We start from the raw sequence: 16,568 nt of genomic DNA, 5'->3' as shown, positions 1-16,568 counted from the left end.
CTGTCAGTTACCTGTGGGTAGCAGGATTATGAGGGATCTTAATTTAGCATGCTTAATTTCTATCAATCGCATTTTCTACAATAAGCACATTTTGCTTTTATTATTTATAAGTTAATGCTTTTGGACTCATTTTTTTTTAATAAACATTACTTTGGACTAATTCTAGATGTGTAAGACAGTGGCAAAGACTGTACAAAGAGGTCCTGAGTATCTCTCACTCAGCTTCCCAGACTACCATCCAAAATATTCATTCTCAGTTAATATCCTATGTGGGCTTCCCTCATAGCTCAGTTGGTAAAGAATCTTCCTGCAATGCAGGAGACCCTGGTTTGATTCCTAAGTAGGGAAGATACGCTGGAGAAGGGATAGGCTACCCACTGCAATATTCTTGGGCTTCCCTTGTGGCTCAGCTGGTAAAGAATCTGACTGCAATGCACACCTGGATTGAGTCCCTGGGTTGGGAAGATCCCCTGGAGAACGGAAAGGCTACCCTCTCCAGTATTCTGGCCTGGAGAATTGCATGGACTGGATAGTCCATGGGGTTGCAAAGAGTCAGACACGACTGAACAATTTTCACTTTCCCTTCACTTTCACAATGTCCTGTGTGTTCAGGGCATGTTTTTCTCAGCTAAGAAACTGACATCGGCACACTTCCACTAAGGAAAGCCCAGACATTCTCTGGCTTCACCAGCCTCTGCCACTGTCCTCTCTCTACCCCAGGGTCCCATCCAGGACACCACACTGCATTTAGGCAATGCATCTCTCAACTCGTCTGGTCTTGACAGTTTCTCAGTCTCTCCTTCTTTGTCATGACCTTGTCCCCATCAGTCTGGCTTTGTCTACAGTTCCTCCTGTGCTTAGACTGGGGTTATGAGTCTTTGGAAAGGCAAGTGTCACCAAGGCAAGTGGTCTTCTTGTCACATGCTGGGGGTATGCGATGTCCACACGGCCTCACTGGCAGTGGCACCTCCAGTATCCGGTATGACGGTGTTGGCCAGCTCCCTCCACTGCGGAGTTCCTAGCATCCCAGGCTCTAGTCTTGGGAGGCAGCCACCACATGCAGCCCATCATCAAGGGAGGAGGGTAGAAGGCAGCTCCTCCTCCTCAAGGATGGACAACTACAGAAATTATCCAGGAGACTTGTCTTTTCTCCCCCACTTATAAAATGTTCAGTCATATATATCAGTTCCTATCATTTACATTGCATAAATGAACTCATTTAAATTGATCTTACACTTTGGATATAATCTGCTGCTGCTGCTAAGTCACTTCAGTTGTGTCCAACTCTGTGCGACCCCATAGATGGCAGCCCACCAGGCTGCCCTGTCCCTGGGATTCTCCAGGCAAGAACACTGGAGTGGGTTGCCATTTCCTTCTGCCTTATTTTTGTGCTCAAGTGGTTCCAGGTTTGGCCACAAGGTGCTCTCTCAGGTTCCTTCAGTGTTCCTTTGACCGTCCTGATCTTTTTGTTTCTGAGCATTTCCTTCCTTCTCATACTACACCCCTTGTATCTTCCCTGCCCCAGGTCTAGAATCAGCACTTCTCCAAGGCAACCCAAGTCATCACTAAACCCTGCAGTTAACTGTATGAGATTATTATGAATCCAGGATAACCTATGTGAATGTCATGATGTAATCTGTTTGACTAAGTACAGATAGCCTTTGAGAACCCAGGCCAAAACTGCCACAAAGGACTCACACGTTAACAGTAACATTTCCACAATGTCTTCTACTATATTGTTCTATTTTGTTTCCAAGATTAATCTGAGTTGGGTGAGTAGACTAGATATTTCACATTCATTTTTTAGATTAGAAAGATGACAAACGCAAGTGCTGGCACGACTAACCCCAGGGCGCTGGATATACCGTAGCCCACCTCTTCTATCCTGTGGCTTTTCCCTCCTGATGACTCTTCATTTGGGGCCCCCGTGTGATACCGTTGTGACAACGTGGGTGTGTGACAGTTCCTGCCACTCCACTGGCGCCTTATGTGTCCAGTTAAACCAAAACTTTTCTCAATACACCTATATTAGTTCAATAAATAAAAAAGGAAAAAACAAGACTCCTAAACATTATAAAGTAAACCTAGCTAATATGTTAAACAGGATGAATATTTTATAAAGCAGTAAACTTTTAACAAGTTTCTACTGGAATGTATGCCAATATATTAGACATTTTGAGAAGGGAGAAATAAACCACACCCATGGCTGACCATGGTTGACTAACACCCCAGTGCCACAAAGTTTAGAAATAAAGAAAATAAGATTGCTCATCAAGAGTTAAGAAATGCCATTAGTACATAATGGATCAGCCCTAAATAGAACAAAGCAGACAGAAAAACAAAGGATAAATATACTGAAAGATGGCAAGCTTAGTCCAGGAAGAAGGCAAGGTACAACCAAAATAAATAAGAAAAGCCAAGAAAGCAAACACAACAGAAGCAACGTAGCTCACGACACAGGAGGGTCTAACCCACACCTGAGAAGTCAGGGAAGGCTTTCCAGGGGCGTGAGGGAAAACCTGAGGAGCAAGGCACAGGTAATGACAGGCGTTACAGGCAGAGGAAAGGTGTGCAGAGACCTGGAGTTCAGCCAGCCAGGCACAAGCTCAACTTTAACATTCGCAAGGCCCAGCGAGAGAACGTCACAGAATGTTTGCCATATGGCTAAACATTTCAGTTATAACGCAAGTTAAACTGTTCAGAAAACACTTTCGATCTTTCTATATGGACAAATACACCTTACAGTCAGTTGGAAGTTTTGGCTCACCGTTTTATAAATCTGCAGACAAATTGGTGACAATTTGCAAAACAACAGAAAGCATTAACAAGGGGCTTCCCTGGTGGTTCAATGGATAAAGAATCTTCCTGTTAATGCAGGAGACGAAGGTTTGATCCCTGATCTGGGAAGATCCCACACACCACGGTGAAACTCAGTCAGCGCTGCAACTTCCGAAGCCTACACGCCTAGGGAAAGCGTGTGCTCCACAGTAAGGGGAGTCACCGCAGTGGGAAACCCGTACCTTCACAACCAGAGCCCCCGCAGCAATAAAGACTCAGCACAGCCAAAAATAAACAAACAAAAATAATTGTAAAGCATTAAAAAAAATTCCATCATCCAGAGAAAAATCACTATTTTGGTTTATCTCCCACCAAATGTGTGCAGGGTGTGTGTACGTGTGTGTATTCAGTATTTTGAGAACTGGGATCACATTATACACGCAGATTTTGCCCTTTTTATATAAGCCCTTCCATTCACATAGCTTATAAAATACCAGACAGCAAGGCGCTGTACTCAGTTCCCCATGTGCATTTTGCAGCTGGCTTATCTCAAGTCAGAACTCCCACAGTGCGGTCACAGAGCCCTGGAGACCTCAAGGTCCGCAGCATTTTTCCTGAGATGAGACTTCTGCGCAGGCCACCTACCACAACGGTGACAGACGAGCACAGGTTCGGTGGTCTGAAAGGACACGATGTGTTCTCTTCCGCTTGTGGAAGTCAGAAGTACACAGTCCAGGTGTCTGCGGGGGCGCCCCTTCTGGAGGCCCCAAGGGAGAATCACCTCCACGCTGTTCTCGGCTTCCTTCCCTGGCCGGTGGCCCCTTCCTCTTGTTACTGAGTCCAGGCTCCCTCTGCTCGCCACGTGACAGGCCAATGAATCTGAGACGTGCTGAGGCAAGGAAGAGCCAGCAGCCCAAGAAGATGGCAGGCTAGTGCCTCAAAATAACCATCTCATTGGGGTGTGGAAGCCAGGTTCTTGTATAGATTAGAGAGAAAGAAGCAATGAGGAACTAAAGTCAAAAGGCAGGAACGGGAGATGCAGTGGGGAAGTACAGTGAAAGGGTCTTCAGTCTAGCAAAACATCTTCAAGGGAGCAGCCAGCCTTTGGAAGGGGTGTGTTTATCTCATCTATTCACAGGTGGGCAGGGACAAACTCTCTCCGTGAGCTGAACAAAGGCGCTTTAGTTTACAGCCAAGCAGAGGGGCAGGGTTCTCCAGGCAAGCCATTGAGTATGATGAAAGCAAGTCAAAGAAACAGTTTCCAACATGGGGTCAGAACTGGCTTTCTCCTGCAACTCTCTCAGCTGGCCAGCCCCGGTTTCAGACTCATCCTCGTGCCCCTTCCATTTAAGGATGCTTGGGATTTCAATGGAGCTACCCAGATAATCCTGGATAATGGCTCCATTTCAAGATTCTTTACTTATTCAAATTGCAGAGTCCCTTCTATCATGTAAAGTAACATATTAACAGGCTCCAGGAATCAATCACAGGGGTGGGGGAGGGAGATTATTCAGCCTCCACAAGACTCTCTTTCTCACTCTATTCATAGCGCGAGAGCAACGTGTAGTAGGTAGTGGCTGGCGTTCAGCACAAATCCCAGTAGCACCAGAACCTCCCTGCTGGCTCAACTGGTAAAGAATCCACCTGCAATGCGGGAGACCTGGGTTCGATCCCTGGGTTGGGAAGATCCCCTGGAGAAGGAAAAGGCTACCCACGCCAGTATTCTGGCCTGAATTCCATGGACTGTATAGTCCATGGGTCACAAAGAGTCGGACACGACTGAGTGACTTTCACTTTCACAAGTGGCACCAACACAGACTGGCGGGCACTGAATTCTCTACCACCACATTACCATTAGACAATAAAAGCCTGATTCCCTTTCAAATGCCCCTCAGGAAACAGGAGGTTATTCAGTTTATGAAAGTGCAACTCTTGAGTGGACATCCTTTTAATGGAAAGAACACACAAAACCCTTTTGCATAGACTGTTCAGCAATGGTGTCATCTTGAGGAAAAGCAGATATTAAATTTTGGGAAAGATGTATTCACCAGTAGGGGCCTGACACATTCCCAACAGATGAAGACTTCTGATAGGATTGTGGGATTATTGGTGGCCACACTGAAAAACATGACTCACTGGTTTTGTGTAATAAAATAATGTGAACATTATTAGCAAGATCTAAAGAAATCTGTTATGGGCTGAACTATGCCCCACCAAATGGGTACAAAAACACCCTGCCCCGCCCCCCGCCCCGCCCCCCGCCACAGCACCTCAGAATGTGACCTTTATAACAGTAATTCAGGTTAAGTAAGGTCACTGGGGCGGGGCCTAATCCAGGAGGATTAGTAAACTCAAGCCATCAGGCCACAGATATACACAGACCATATGAGGACACCACCAGGAGACAGACGCTTACAAGCCAAGGACAGAGGCCTCAGAAGAAGCCAACAGCCCCGCCAATACCTCCGTCTCAGGCCTTCAGTCTCTAGAACTGTGGGGAAGTTCCCAGGTCTGTGAGGAAATTAATTTCTGTTGTTGAAGGCACCCAGTCTGTGTTAAGGCAGCCCTAGCAAACTAATAAACTAGTGACAACTTCCAAGTGATTAACGCATGTTACAGGGGTTTCCCAGGCGGCTCAGTGGTAAAGACTCCACCTGCCGATGCAGGAGATGCAGGAGACTCGGGCTTGATCCCTGGGTCAGGGAGATCCCCGGAGAAGGAAAAGACAACCCAGTCCAGCATTTGTTTTTATTTATTTGGCTTCACCGGATCTTAGTTGCAGCACAGGGGATCTAGTTCCCTGACCGTGGACCAGACTCAGGCCCCCTGCACTGGGAGCTCAGAGTCTGAGCCACTGGCCCACCAGGGAGGTTCCAGCACTCCAGTGTCCTTGGCTGGATAATCCCACGGACAGAGGACCCCGGCCGGCCACAGTCCACGGGCTCACCGAGTCAGACACGACTGAGCGCTACGCAGATTACAAATGCATGCATGGGTGACAGAGTCACTCAAAGCACAAGATGGGCTCATGGATTTTAATTAACACAATGCAAAACTTTCATCACTATGGGTTCAGTTGCCATACTGCAATTAACCTTTAGGAAATTATCATCTGTTGAGTTTGGGTGTAGTATCAAAGAAGGAGATCCACAATGATCTGAAAAGGCTATTAAATGATTTCTTTTTTATCTAACTATATATTGGGTTGGCAAAAAAAAAATTGTTTGAGTTTTTCCATAAAATGTAATGGAAAAATCTGCATGAATTTTTCAGCCAACTCAATATTTGTATAAGGCCAAATTTTCTTAAATATTTCTCAGATGTTTCAACCAAACAACACATCACAAGGCTTAGTGGGGAAACAGATCTAAGAATCTAGATGTTTTGTTTCCTATGAAACAGACATTAGACATAGTTGTAAAAACATGAAACGTCACTCTTCTCAGTTTATTTTTACTTTTGAACATACAGCTAATTTTTAGCTTAAAAAAGTTATTAATGTACTTTTGCTATTTTTTAATGAATTTAAGAGGATTGATACTTTTATTTTAATTCTTAATATGGTAAATATTGATATTGTAATCATCTGGCCCCATCACTTCATGGCAAATAGATGGGGAAATCAGTGGAAACAGTGGCTGACTTTATTTTGGGGGCTCCAAAATCACTGCAGATGGTGACTGCAGCCATGAAATTAAAAGATGCTTACTTCTTGGAAGGAAAGTTATGACCAACCTGTCAGTTTTAATATGACAGCATATTAAAAAGCAGAGACATTACTTTGCCAACAAAGGTCCATCTAGTCAAGGCTATGGTTTTTCCAGTGGTCATGTATGGATGTGAGAGTTGGACTATAAAGAAAGCTGAGCGCTGAAGAATTGATGCTTTTGAACTGTGGTGTTGGAGGAGACTCTTGAGAGTCCCTTGGACTGCAAGGAGATCCAACCAGTCCATCCTAAAGGAGATCAGTCCTGAGTGTTCATTGGAAGGACTGATGTTGAAGCTGAAACTCTTATACTTTGGCCACCTGATGCAAAGAGCTGACTCATTTGAAAATACCCTGATTCTGGGAAAGGTTGAGGGCAGGAGGAAAAGGGGACAACAGAGGATGAGATGGTTGGATGGCATCACCGACTCAATGGACGTGAGTTTGGGTAAACTCCGGGATGGACAGGGAGGCCTGGCGTGCTGCAGTCCATGGGGTTGCAAAGAGTCGGACACGACTGAGCAACTGAACTGAACCTATATTAAAATTAAAAAACAAAAAAAAACACCTTGTTAGAGTCCTCAGTAATCTTTTAAGAATAGAAAAAGATCTTGAAAACAAAAGATCTGAGGACTACTGCCTTAAGAGACATACTTGAGTAAATTAGTCAAAGCCAGGCATTTTGTGGATACATGAGACAATGTTTTGTTTTAGCTTTTTTCTTTTTAAAATGTCTATGGGTAGCTACTTCCTTTCAAATTTATCATAGCTGCAATCATTGTGACCTTGTCACATGGAATATAAGTTCTGGACCTTCTGTTCATCATGTACTTGTATCTTCCGGTAGATACAAAATGATTTTCAAGAAAGGCCCCTGACCCTGCCCATGAGTACAGCCTCCATTTTTCATTAAGGGGACTTCTAGTGCCTTCTATTCAGTCTTAGGTTGTGTTAGGCTCTTCAAATGCTTAAGGAAAATGAGCTGAATATAAGTACATAGCTGTTATAATTCCAAAACATAATTCTAAAATCACTGCTATGTAATGTTATATAAAACCTTCCAGCAAAAAAAATAAAATGACAATAGTGATACAGTTTGATGACTTCTGAAACTCCATGCTGTCCACCTGTTTCAAAACAGTCTGAATTATATCTATGGATCCTGCCAGAACACCATAAATAATCAATGCTTGTACCATATAGTAACAGGGCCCTCGTGGAATCAGGCCTTGGGATTCAAGCTGGTGATGTTAATGGATGTTATTACAAAAGAAAGCCCTGTGAAAACCACTGCTGTTTACTGCAATGACAGTCCTGAAAACCAGCCTAGAGCGTAGAAAGGAATCGTTTCATCATGTCGCTCAAAAACGGATTATCTTAAAATCAGTAACAGGGAATCCGCTGAGAAACCGATTGAGTTTTTCTCTCATAAACACCAAGAATCACTTAACTAAACAGGTTTCCTAGTTTCACTCACCACTACAAAGCTTAGAGCCAAATCCCCAGTCTCCCCTCAGCAAGTACGTAGCCGTGAAGCTTTCACCAACACTCATCTCTAGGTTTCCTGCATCGCAACCTGTTTTCCTTTTGCTCCATCCTTCTCAAAACATAGTTAAGCCCTGAATTCTGTGTGTCCTTACATGCTGCTTTACGTCTTTTCTCTCAAAAGACGTAAAACATCAGTGATTAATGTATTTACTCATTGTAAATACATTCGCAGTTTTCATCTAACAAGATCTAAGATCCTGGTTAATATGAATCCACTTCTAAGCAACAGCTCAGTTGGCGGGGCTAATGCCCTGCTTCCAGGTTTGCAGGACTAAGGCCTGGACCCTGGACTGTGAGGTCTGCCAAACCCTGAGAGGCATCCAAGGAGAAGGCCAGCCAGCTTCTGGCCTGGCCCCTCAGCCTCCACTTCCCAGGCCTCCTGCCCTGAAATCCCTCGTGTAGACAGTACTGGTGAACGTGCCACCCAGAGGGACATGAGACCCAAACACAAACATTCTGAATAAAGCTACATCTATTCAAATGAAATGCTGGACTCTCTGTAAGAGCTCAGAAGGGAAGGGAAGTTCCAGCAGAGGTGGTCAGGTCACAAGACCAGGACAGACAGTCCACCCTGCAGTCCCGTGCGCTATGTGGCTCTCCGAGTCCTGAAGCTCAGCTTGTGGTATACACGTGAAAGAGAACACAACAATCTGTTAACATGTGGTGTCTCTGCATTTCAGACCCTGTGATTATGTGCCCCATGGTCTTGGGAAAAAAAAAAAAACAGCTTACGTTTGAATCTAGTATTTCCAAATGTTTAAGGTTCTTTATATCCACGGGGTGGCAAAGCATCAGACATGCCTTAGCGACCACACAACAACAGACATGGAGGGGTCAGGAGTGAGCCCTCTGGATGCTTCTGCTCCTGGCACACTTTCCCTTGGACTGTGACGCTGCTGCTGCTGCTGCTAAGTCACTTCAGTCATGTCCAACTCTGTGCGACCCCATAGACGGCAGCCCACCAGGCTCCCCCATCCCTGGGATTCTCCAGGCAAGAACACTGGAGTGGGTTGCCATTTCCTTCTCCAATGCATGAAAGTGAAAAGTGAAAGGGAAGTCGCTCAGTCATGTCCGACTCTTAGCGACCCCATGGACTGCAGCCTACCAGGCTCCTCCGTCCATGGGATTTTCCAGGCAAGAGTACTGGAGTGGGGAGCCATCGCCTTCTCTGGACTGTGACACTACCATTCACAAACAATCTAGAAACATGGAAGGGACTCCTGACACAGCAAGTAAGCTGCACTATTCACATTTCATGTGTGATATAAAAAGGGACATAAGAAACTAAACTTTAAACTCATTACCATCATCAACACAAACTAATCATTGAGAGTTACTTTGCTGAACAGTGGCTGACTCTAGTTTTCAGTTTTCTTACTCCCAGTGAGGCCAGTACATTTAAGAATAACGTGCCGTTGTGCAGAGGAACGCATGTGTGTTTCATTTTCAACGAATCAAGAACCATATGGCTTTCTTTAATGAATACAACTCAGACAACAAAATCTTGGCCCTTTCTTCCTGCTACTTGTAATGAAAAATTTTGCATTCTCCACAGAATTTGAATTACAGACTAAAGTGACTCACTCAATATATTTAAACACATATCAAGTCTAATTTTTCAGCTTTTCACTAGTTTATAGACTTTTGATACTACCAATTAGTCATCATTATCATTATGGATAAGCTCTATTTTTTAATCACAGCATATTCTGTATCATTTAGGATTCACTCTGAGCAGATAAGGCTGATCTCATCTTTGAGATCCATGGGTCCATCTTTTTAAGCTATTTTCAAAACAAGAGCTAAGCAACATGTAAGTAACTCGATTATTCACTGGAGTCAGGGGACTCCACAGTGGTTTATCTCTGCAACCTAAATCCTAGTCCAGTGTCATATTCCAGTTTTAAATAGGGCTACATTTCTTTTTGATACTACCAGGAATGTTCCCAACATCTTACCTGAATGCTAAATTAAAAGGAAACTGGTCAAGTTGGGGGATAGAGCCTAAGGCACCCAAAGGGGAAGGAACACAGAAGAGAGAAGAACCACTATGAGTTACAGAGGAAAGCTCTACGGCAAAGCGACTGGCTGGGGTTCCACAGCTAATAACTGGCAGAGCCATGATGTAAGTGCAGGTCTGCAACTGGAGAGCCAATGAACATGAGGTTTCTATCCAACACAAGCCAAACACCAACAGTTCTCTCTAGTGATTGATGACTTTTTGGTGTTCTAAAGAGAAATTAAGTCAAAGACTATTTAACACTCAACCGCGTGTCCCACTGTCCACTTCCATGCTCCAGACTCAGAGATGACCTCTGCCCTCAGAAACCTGTCCCGGCCCAGATGGGGAGGTCTCCCTGGGGCAGACCAGGACTTCCTCCAGACAGCCCTCCCCAGCTACTGTGAAGAGAACCACGTCCGCTCTGCTGAGAGAAGAGCTAGCACCAATCCTACCAGCTACATTCGCTGTCTCACAACATAATCCCTTTTCTCCCAACTGGGCCTTCATGCATTATCTCCCGTTCTAGAACACTCTTCACAATTCTAAACAGGTATCAAAATAATATCCTTTTGGAGACTTCTGCAGCCCAGTGGCTAGGACTTCGCCTTCCAATGCAGGACGTGTGGGTTCGATCCTTGGTTGGGAAGCTAAGATCCCACATGACTCACGGCCGAAAAACAAAAACATAAAACAGAAGCAATGTTGTAATGAATTCAATAAAGACTGGAAAATAGTCCACGTCAAAAAGCTTCTAAAAATTAATAGTAATATGCTTTCTTCAAGATGTAACATTTAGAACCTGTAACCCCCGAAGTTTACACTGACACAGCTGTTGCCAACTGCTGTTCCACAACCTGCACGTTCAACCAGGCACTTCTGAGCACAGACTCTCGTGGAAAACAGATAGCCGCTCACCCCAGGTCGTTCCAGCTTTTCCCGCTGACAGAACCTTCATTTTGTGTGGCTGGTAATGTGCCTAACCGCAGGGAACAAATAAAGATTGTTCTAACCAGTCAGCAATCCTCCTAGTCAGTGATCAGTCTAGGTGTGGGCATGTAACTCAGTTCTGGCCAGTGACGGAAGAGGAAGTCTACTGATGGGGTTTTTGAGAAATATCCTTCCTGGTTAAAAAAAATAATAATAACAAAAGAAAATTCTTCTTTGTTCCCTTGTTCCTTCCTTCTGACTTGACACACTCTCCTGTGGAAAACTATAAATGAAGACATCACCAATCCTGGGAAGATGCAAAGAGCTGGTCCTCCTATGTCTTTCTACGACCCTCAGTTTCTAAAGCGCTTCATATAAAGGGCCAGGGAGCTACTTAAACACAGAAAAATGGGTATGTTCTCAAATTATGAATACATGTGTTTATCTGGTTTGTAACTTTGTAATTAAAATTAGGGTAAAAAAAATCCACCAACAAGGAAGAGAGCAAATGACCAATAACAGCAAAACACTGTTGTTGCTTTTCTAAATCAAACATTCAAGATACAAGGCAGCGAGAACCTGAACTGCCAACACTGTGAAAAGAAGTCAAACAGGTACTCCCGGACAGCCTCATCTATTTACCCTGAGCCATTTCCGGTTCACAGCAGCACCATGACGGTGCCCTCCAGCTGAGAGCTCTCACCCATCTCCTGGGGCCACAGAGACAAAAGCACTCGGGAGTGGACTCGAAGGGGCCAGCATCCTGGAGAAATGAGACACAACACTTCATACCAGGATACCTTTCTCTTCAGTTTAGTTCAGTTGCTCAGTCGTGTCCAACTCTTTGCGACCCCATGAATCACAGCACACCAGGCCTCCCTGTCCATCACCAACTGACCTTTCTCTTCAAACAGCTACAATTCCTAGACTTCAGGAGAGAGAGGCTGAGAAACCAAGCACAGAGCAGCGGTTTGGAGCCTGAAGCGGCGAGCAGAGCCGCCATCAGTCTCAGCCAGGCACACAGAGACCGAGAGCCTTCATGAACATGCCAGGCTTTCTCCTAGACCCTCAGGGGCTCTGCCCTAAAACTAAAGTGAGCCAAAAACAGACTAAACCTCAGGAAGCCTGAAACCAGGCTGCAAATTCTCTCCATCTTTGATGGGATCATTGCAATTGGCTCCCAGACCACCCATCTGCCAGACACTCTAAATACACTCTGGTGAAGATGTCACCTTCACCAGAGCACCTGTAAGTATTTGCATACAACATTCAGCATTCAATAAGAATTACAGAACCCATCTGCTGCTGCTGCTAAGTCGCTTCAGTCGTGTCCGACTCTATGCGACCCATAGACGGCAGCCCACCAGGCTCCACCGTCCCTGGGATTCTCCAGGCAAGAACGCTGGAGTGGTTGCCATTTCCTTCTCCAATGCATGAAAGTGAAAAGTGAAAGTGAAGTCGCTCAGTCGTGTCCGACTCTTAGCGACCCCATGGACTGCAGCCCACCAGGCTCCTCCATCCATGGGATTTTCCAGGCAAGAGTACTGGAGTGGGGTGCCATTGCCTTCTCCAACCCATCTGCAGTCAAGGTCAAAAGACAGAAACCAAGAGGAAAAGAGCAAGAGATATAGACTCACAGGTGACCTCGACATGAGAAGACTCAGACATGAACTTTTAAACAAGTGATTAATACAGAGGTGAAAAAAAGCACACGCATACATAAAAACCACAGAGAATTTCTCCCAGAGTACAGAAGTCTATTTAAAAACAATCAAGTGGGAATTCTATGGCTGATAAATAACTGAAATTCAAAACCTGACAAAAAATAATGAGACAGTGCTACACACCTGTGACAAAAGCCAGCCTCCAGAGCACGGACACAGCATCAAACACCAACAAGAACGGGCGCAGCAGGAGCTCTCAGTCACGGAGAGTGGGAGAGCAAACAGGTGTAGCCACTTTTGGCTGCTGCTTATAAAACCACACACAATACTTGATCCAGCTATCTATCACGTTCCTTGCTATTTACCCCAATGAAGTGAAACATCCAAATTAAAAAAAGAAAATATAGAAGAAAGCATAAGAGACACAAGTGAAAAGATGTAACAAATGTGATTGGCGTCTTAAAACGAAAGCAAAGGGGGAATACTAGAAACAATACTTGAGGGCACCAGGTCAGAATTATCGAAAAATGAAATTAAAAAAAAAAAAACAGGTGACAATTCAGGAAGTGCTAAACCCCAGCCAGGATAAACAATAAGAAAACTACACTTAGGCACACTATGACTAAGCTTAAGTTTCAGAAAAACCAAAGACAAAGTAAAAGGCATAAAAGAAGCCAGAGTGGGGGGAAAATACAACTGACAACTGACTTTTCAACAGAAGGCAAATGCCATGAGAATTGTATCTTCGAAGTGTTCAAAAAAGATCAATGTAAATCTGGAATACAGGTGCAAAAATATCCTTCAGAAATAAAGATGAAACAAAGGCTTGTACAAAAACTAAGTGAACTTACTGCTGCTGCTGCTAAGTCACTTCAGTCGTGTCCGACTCTGTGCGACCCCATAGATGGCAGCCCACCAGGCTCCCCCATCCCTGGGATTCTCCAGGCAAGAACACTGGAGTGGGTGAACTTACTGCTAGCAGATTGCAATTAAAAGAAATACTAATGAGAGTTCTTCAGGCAGAAAAATAATTATCCCAGATAAAAACACGAAAATGCAGGACAGAATCAAGAGCACTAGAAAAAGTAAAGTTGCGAAACCTAAACAGGTATCAACATAATACAACAACAATGTCTTGTGCAGTTTAAAATATATAAAGAATTAAAAGACAACAACAGCACAAAAAACAGGAGGGGAGAAAAGGGGCTAAAATATCCTAAGGCCCTTACATTCCCCGTAAACTGGTAAAAGCACTCATTTATGCCACCCCAACCATGAAAACTGGAAGGGATCCACTAACTTCAAGTTCCACCCTAATTCTCCCACTGTTTTGACTCTGTCAAATGACTTCTATGACCCTTCAGCTGTCATGAATGAAATGAAGGCATATAACCAAGCCTGATGACTCATTTTACTTGTGATTAATTCACTCACTCAATAAATAAGTACCAACGATATGTCCAAAGGGCTTCCCTGGTGGCTCGGTGGCAAAGAATCTGCCTGCCAATGCAGGAGATGTGGGTTCGATCCCTGGGTCAGGAAGATTCCCTGGAGAAAGGCATAGCAATCCACTCCAGTATTCTTGCCTGGGAAATCCCATGGACAGAGGAGCCTGGAAGGTTATAGGCCATGGAGTCACAAAGAGTCAGACACGACTTTGCGACTGAATAACAACAACAAATATGTCAAGAAAGAAAAGTACTAATTTATAGTAGAACTAATAAGAATACATGTTTTAATCTCTAGAGTAACCCATCAAACAAAATATAAGGGAATGCATAACTAACAGTATTGGAGGGAAGAGAAAGGAAGCAAGGTGGGGAAAAAAAAGCCAACTGTGACAAATAGAACAGAAATGGAAAGACAGTAGACTTGAACCTAAATATATCAGTGGTTACATTAAATGTAAACGGACCACATTTACATAAAACCAATGCGAGAAACGAAACTCATATATATGCTGGGTTTCGGTACGTCCATGCGTGCTCAGTCCCTTCAATTGTGTCCAACTCTTTGCGACCCCAAGGATGTAGGCCGCCAGGCCCCTCTGTCCATGGGGATTCTCCAGGCAAGAATACTGGAGTGGGTAGCCATGCCCGCCTCCAGGGGATCTTCCCAACCCAGGGATCAAACTCATGTCCCCTGCATTGGCAGATCTTTACCACTAGCACCACCTGGGTTGTGGTACAAAGACAGCCAAATATTCAACGTAACAGAGGAAAAAGTCCAGAAACAGACCTACAGAAATACATCCACTTGATAGATGAGAAACAGGTCACTCCAATGCACTGGAAAATGGAAGATTTTCCAATATATGGGCCGAATAGTTATTCATATAGGAAAAAATGAATCTGAACACTTATATCACATATAAAAGCTAACTGCAGTTAGATTATAAAACTAAATGCAAGAGACACACAAAAAATAAAACTTGTAGGAGACAAGGAGAGAATACCTTCTTGACCTTGAGGTATGTATGGGAAGCTATCTTAACACAGAACAGGAAAAGTATAAAGAATAAAGGAAAACATTAACTGGGTTTCATTAAAATTGACAGTATCTTCATCAAAAGATTCTATTAAGAGCAAGAGAAGACATCTGCAATACATAAATCTAACAAAGGACTCAATCAGAATGCATAAAGACCTCTTAGGCAAAATGACTGAACAGGCACTTCAAAAGACGCTATCTAAAAAGCCAAACAACACACAAAAGGCATTTAAACTCATAAGCCATTAGGCAACTGTAAATCAAACCCAAAATTTGAGACTACTGCACCCACATCAAAAGAGCCAAAATTTTTAAACCGACATCAAGTATTAGTGAAGACGTGACGCAAGCAGAGCTCACACACTGCTGACACAATGTCCAGACTGTGACCGCCTTTCACAGGATCTGACATTCACACACCTGTCATCCAAGAGACCATCCTGAGGGATAAATCCCACACAACTGCGTACATGATATGCACTAAAATACATGGACCTGAAAATTCTCAGCACCATGATTGTTAATAGCCAAAATCTAAGAAAAATTAATTTAAAAAACCTAAATGTGTTTCACAACATATGACGGATAGAACAGATAAACTGAAGTGTATTTACAAATGGCATACTACATGGCAATGAAAATAAATTAACTACTGCTATATTCAACAACATACATGAATCAAAACACAAGTAAATGGCACCAGACTCAAAAGAGTATATATAGTATAAATCCTTTTATATAAAGTTTAAATACCTGCAAATGTAATCTGTGGTGACAGAAATCAAAATAACAGTTACCTCTGAAATTGGAAGGGGGAATGCGGGCGGATTGCTGGGAAACTGGTCACGTTTTATTTCTTAATTGAGGTATATGAGTGTAACTACTTTGTAGAAATTCATTCATTTCCATGCTTGTGACATGGTGATTATTGTGCTGGCTAAATTTATGTATCAACGAGGCTGGGCAAAGAGATGCCCAGATAGCCAGTGTGTCTGCGAGGGCCTTTCCGGAAGAGATGAGCATTTGAACTGGCAGACTGAAAACTCTGCTCTTGCTGGAGCGGCCCTTGGACATCAGCACCATGGGGCCTGGGCCCTCAGGTACGGACTGGGCCTCAACTCACTGGCTCCCCTGGTTCCCAGGCCTTTGGATCTGGACTGGAACCACACCACCAACTCTCTTGAGCTCCCACTATGCAGCTGGCAGCTGGTGGGACTTCTCAGCCTCTGCCATCACATGAGCCAATCTTTCATAATAAATCTGTTTCTATATGTCTCTGTCTCTCTCTATATATAATATATACCCCATAAGTTTTGCTTTTCTGCTTCAACTACAGTTGTGTACCTCTCTGCAGTATATTATACTGAAATTTTTAAGTTTATCCATATATGAGATTTTCTTTTGGGCTTCCCTGGTGGCTCAGTGGTAAAGAATCCACCTGTACTGCACGCAA

The 16,568-nt window shown here is 43.8% G+C and overlaps 1 protein-coding gene across 9 annotated transcripts in view; it reads right to left on the bottom strand.

The window, feature by feature from the left end:
* CLCN3 (Cl-/H+ antiporter 3) overlaps nt 1-16,568 on the bottom strand; it is an 89,067-nt gene that overhangs the window by 60,931 nt on the left and 11,568 nt on the right. Inside the window, exon 1 of one of the 9 annotated variants that reach the window (XM_086414181.1) lies at nt 12,809-12,832. The exons of the other annotated variants lie outside the window; for them this stretch is intronic. The gene's annotated coding sequence lies outside the window, so the exon portion shown is untranslated. Of the gene's footprint in view, nt 1-12,808; nt 12,833-16,568 lie in introns of those variants that run through there. 9 annotated transcript variants of the gene reach the window in all.

Source organism: Bos grunniens, chromosome 8, assembly GCF_055505025.1.
Source record: "Bos grunniens cultivar Pamir isolate PY7600 chromosome 8, Bosgru_T2T1.0, whole genome shotgun sequence".
Classification (NCBI taxonomy): Eukaryota; Metazoa; Chordata; class Mammalia; order Artiodactyla; family Bovidae; genus Bos; species Bos grunniens.
This window is presented reverse-complemented; position numbering and strand designations above follow the sequence as displayed.